The sequence below is a fragment of the Nicotiana tomentosiformis genome, chromosome 2, assembly GCF_000390325.3.
Source record: "Nicotiana tomentosiformis chromosome 2, ASM39032v3, whole genome shotgun sequence".
NCBI lineage: Eukaryota > Viridiplantae > Streptophyta > Magnoliopsida > Solanales > Solanaceae > Nicotiana > Nicotiana tomentosiformis.
This window is the reverse complement of record NC_090813.1, coordinates 177,307,888-177,313,230: the sequence shown is the minus strand read 5'-3', so window position 1 is coordinate 177,313,230 and position 5,343 is coordinate 177,307,888. Positions and strand designations below refer to the sequence as shown.

Genomic DNA, 5,343 nt, shown 5'->3' with positions numbered 1-5,343 from the left:
TATATGCGTATATAACGTTATCTGGTCATGGGTCAATGTACATGTATAAATGAATGAAATGCATATGAAATACGTCAATAAAATCTCTCGGAACGTAATAAGACCATTATGCCTTTCGGATAAACTTTATCAAATACGTACTTTTCTGAGACTCTTGAACAAAAGATATAATAATAATTCAAATGGAAAATCAAGAATATAGACACCCCTAGTATTTCTATGAATAGAGACATTTATGAAAGTTGCTTATTTTGCTCGTTTCATTTGTATTATTTGGATCATGCCAAAAAGAAAGAAGGGATAGCCTTAGCATACCTAAACTGATTCTCTTGACAATCTTTCTAACACACGTCAATTGCGACAATATGTAACGGCAGATCAAAGTAGGAAAAAATCCGTGTGATATTCTTGAGAAAGATTGTACCGTGCTCTCTTAGAAACTCAAAATACCGTTGTTTTTTTTTTTCTAAGAAGCCTCGTAGTATAACTTCAGATAAATTCTTGTTGAAACAAAAATCACGTTCCATCACTTGTGTGAATTTACTGAAGCACTATATCTAGTTATGAAGAATTGATATGTCTTTGAAGCTAATAACGTTGCCTAAGCATTGTAAAGGATTTATTAGGAAAACTTGATCTCCACCCGTAAGTGGTATCTAGATACAAGTATCATTCTTTGATTTTGAGAAGTCTTATTATAGGGGTTGGATAAGTATGTGATGAATGAAAATAGGCACAATTCGTATGCTATTGAAATGATAGCCTTAGCAAGCTTATACATCTTCTTTAATTGTCTTTATCAAAGTGGGTGATTGTGATGACTTGGCCACAATTCTCCTTAATTGTGCCACCTTGCCACATAGTGTAGGACTCACTCATTTGGAATTTAATCCACACCTAATTTGCTGCCACGTTGGGGGAATAAACTTTTCCAAAGATCTTAATTAATCTCCCATTAATTCATAATTAACCAATTATTCACATAATTAGGAATTATTTCAAATTACTTAAAATACTACTTACTTTTAACACACTTTATACACCTTACTATCATGGCCATGTGGTACCTTGTATGGTACTAGTCCATAAATACGACCGTATTTTATCTCAAAATTTCAAATTTCGACGAAATTTATTTTCTTCGATTTGCTTACCCTCTCACCTTCACGAATTTACTCATCACTTGTTCGAAGTAGCAAAATACTTATAATCTCAAAATCTTCTCATTCCGGACTTACGTTGATTAACTTACGACGAAACTTCAACGTACGAAAATGCGGGATGTAACATCTCATTTTCGAGCTTTCATCAATTTACTTATGGCGTACTTTCACATATGAAAATATGGGGTGTAACAGCGTAGGTCGCCTATAGGGTGGTTTGATGTTGGGAAAACTACGTTAGTAGGACCAGAATTGGTACAACAAACAATCGATAAAATTAAGCTTAGCTCAAAACCGTCAAAAGTCTTATGCGGATAATCGATGGCGAGACTTGGAGTTTCAGGTTGACGATTGGGTATTCCTAAAGGTGTCACCGATGAAAGGCGTTATGAGGATTGGAAAGAAAATAAAACTTAGCCCTCGGTACATTAGACCATTTAAGATCATATGCAAGGTAGGCCATGTAGCGTATGAGTTAGACTTGCCTTCTGACTTGGAATCTGTACATCCAGTCTTTCATGTATCTATGCTCCATAAATGTTTCGGAGATCCTTCATGAGTTGTGTCAGTTGACGATGTTCAGGTCATAGAACATCTATCATATGAAGAAACTCCCATTTCTATATTAGATAGACAGGTTCGGATATTGAGGACTAAAGACGTAGCTTCGGTGAAAGTACTTTGGAGAAACAACAATGTGGAAGAAATTACTTAGGAGGCCGAAGAAGACATGAAGTCTAGATATCCTCACTTGTTTCCTCTTCTAGAGAAGGGTCTGACTGAGACATCACAGCCTTAAGGTACGTGTATGAATTCTTGTATCAGTTATTATCATTGGCCGTGTGAGGCCATTTTCGTGAGTGATAATTGTGGCAATATGTGCAATGAATTATTGAGTTCTCTACATGAAGGATTGATAGTAGTACTATTACAATGACGACTCTGCCAAAATTTATATGGATCCCGATAAGTTAAACATTCGAGGACGAATGTTTCTAGGGGGGGAAGGATGTTACATCTCTCGATTTCGTACGTTAAAGTTTCGTCTTCAGTTAATCGATGTAGACTCGGGGAAGAGATTATTTTGAGGTTATAAGCATTTATGATATTCCTAACAAGCGATAAGTAAGTGTCGTAAAGGTTAAAGGGTAAACGAATCAAAGAAAATGAGTTTTGTTGAAGATTGTCGATTTGGGATAAAGTACGGTACGAGCTATAATATCCAGTATTTATGGACTAGTGACATACAAGGTACTCCATAACCACGATAGCAGGATACTTAAATTATGTTAAAAGTGAATAGTATTTTAAGTAATTTAAGATAATTTTTAACTATGTGGATAATGAGTTAATTATTATTTAATGGAAGATTAATTAGTTAAATAAGGCATTAGTAATTAATTAAGATGTTGGGATAAGGCCTAAGAGGCCCAAAACGTGGTAGCCCCAAGAATTGAATAGGATTCATTACTTTTAGGTGGCCAAACTAGAAGCCTTTAGCAAATGATTAGTCATCCTAAATGGGGCCCACCTTAGGTAACATTACTAGTTCAAAATCAATTGCAATCTCTTAAGAAAGAATTTCAGCAAAAGCTTACTTTACATAGCAACGATAATACTCCTCTCTTAAGAAAGAGTTTCAGCAAAAGCTTACTTTGCATAGCAACGTTAATACTCCTATCTTAAGAAAGAGTTTCAGCAAACATTATTGTGCATAAGCAACGTGATTACTCACATCTTAAGAAGAAAGTTTCAATAGAGGTAGATTTTGCAATAGCAACGTTATTGCTTCGAGTATTTCATACGAATTGTTCCCTATTTCGATCCCTCTATTACGTGTTTCGTCGCGATTGGCATGTGTTAGAAGGATTGTCAAAATAATCGGTTCAGGTATGTTAAGGCTATCCCTTCTTTCTTTTTGACATGACCTATACGACACAACGAAACAAGCAAATGCACAACTTTCATAAATGACTCTATTCGTAGAAGTGTTAGAGGTTCCTACGTTCTTGAATTCCCATATGTCTTATTATGCTATCGTCTATTCATGGGTCTCACAAAATACGTAAATTGATAAAGTTTATTTCATGATATTAATCAGAGGCATAATGATCTTATGACATTCCGAGAGATCTTATTAACGTACTTCTCATATATTGCATTCATTTATACATGTGCATTGACCCATGATCAGATGGCGTTATATACGCGTATATATATGTATATATATGTATATGGGATATGAAAAAAAGTTACGGCGTTATATACGTACCACCACCCGATCAGCTGGTATATGTTGATGATTTTGCCCATAGTGGCCGAGATGATATGATGATAATATGATGGTATGCCCTCAGGTGCTGATGATGTTATGTACACCTATACACATGCATGACACGATATTTATACGTACGTGTATGACATTATAAATATTTCAGGATTTACAAAGTGATTTCGACTTACAGGCGGAATTCCTTATTTCAAGTTTCATATATGTCTGTTATGTACTGATTTTTATGCCTTACATACTGAGTACATTATTCGTACTGACGCCCTATTTCCCGGAGCCTGCATTTTATGCCCGCAGGTGCAGGTAGACAAGCTGACGGTCCCCCTTCTTAGGATCCTTGATCAGCGAGAGTTGGCGTGCTCCACTTGATCTGGAGCTGCTTTTGATTTTGGTATGATATGCTTGTATACATATATGGGTATGACGGGGCGCAGTCCCATCCTTGTACAGTTGTATATTCTATTAGAAGTCTATAGACAGTATGTATAGTTGAATAATATGTGGCCTTGTTGGCTTTCAGTTTTGGGTATATAGTTGTCTATAGCAGCCTTGTCGGCTCGCCCTTCGTATTCCGCACGTATATGTACATATGTCTTTTGGGCAGATTTCCCTCATGTATGTTATTCTTGTAATTCAACAGATGTTATTCATGTTTATTTCTTAGTTGCATGCTCAGAGGTGTTCGACAGGTAGGACTCGGGCACTCGTCGCGGCCCATCGGGTTGGGTCTTGACACTGCGGCTCCGCACCTGCGGAAATTCCATGGCAGGTGCGGCCATGACTTAACTCCTCACTCTCCGCTTCTGCGACCACTATCGCTCCTGTGTTTCTCTCCTTCGCAGAAGCGAAGTCTACGGATCTATTCCCGCTTCTGCGACTCTAGATGGACATGGCCAGATCCGTACCTGCGAGCCCGCACCTGCGGCTAATCTCCCGCAGGTGCGATGACACTAGAAGCTCCAAATCGTGAGCAATTCTACAAGTCCAAATATTGGTCCGGATTCGATCAGAATCACACCCGGGGCCCCGACCGAATATACCAACTAGTTCCAATATAGATAACGGACCTACTTGAAGCCAAAAATCACATCAAACAATATAAATTCTACAAATCGCAACCCAAATCCAAGCCTAAGAAATTATGAACTTCCAAATTCTGAAACCAATGTCGATTCATACCAAAACAATTCCTATTGACTTCAAATTTTGCACACAAGTTATAAATCATATCACATACCTATTCCAACTTTCAGAATCGGGATCTGACCCCTATATCAATAAAGTCAACTCCCGATCAAACTTTCCAAAATCTTTCACCTTCCAACTTTCACCAAATCACGTCGAAACGACCTACGGACCTCCAAATCGATATCCGGACACGTCAAAATTACCACACGGAACTATTGAAACCATCAAAACTTCATTCCGGAGTTATCTTTACACAAGTCAAATTACGGTTAACTCCTACGACTTAAACCTCCATCTTAGGGACTATGTGTCACATTTCACTTCGAAATTAAAACCAAACACTCCGACAAGTTTCATAACCACAATTTAGCATAAAAGAATTATAATTTAGGGGATCGGGACTAAAATATTCAAAACGACCACCTAGGTCGTTACATAAGTGCACTTCGATTTGTCGTTGCACTTATTAATTTTTCCTTCTTCTCGGACTATATTATATTAATTAGTTAATAAATATAAAAGATTCCTTAAAACAACTTCTCAAAACACCAATGTGCATTTAACAATTTAAAGCTTCATTGAATAAGAGTCTGCTTGGATGAACTTAAGAGACGATCAAACCAACTTTTAAGAATTTTTTAACTTTTGAAAGTATTTGGCAACAAAAAAAAAAGGTTTAAAAAAAGTTAAAACTTACTTTAA

General features: G+C 36.9%; 1 long non-coding RNA gene across 1 annotated transcript; it reads left to right on the top strand.

Annotated features, from left to right (window-relative positions):
• Positions 1–2,755: 2,755 nt before the first annotated feature.
• LOC138905737 (uncharacterized) lies at positions 2,756–4,109 on the top strand. The gene is made up of 2 exons (XR_011413580.1): positions 2,756–3,053; positions 3,731–4,109. It is a non-coding gene; the product is annotated as an uncharacterized lncRNA (long non-coding RNA).
• Positions 4,110–5,343: the final 1,234 nt, after the last annotated feature.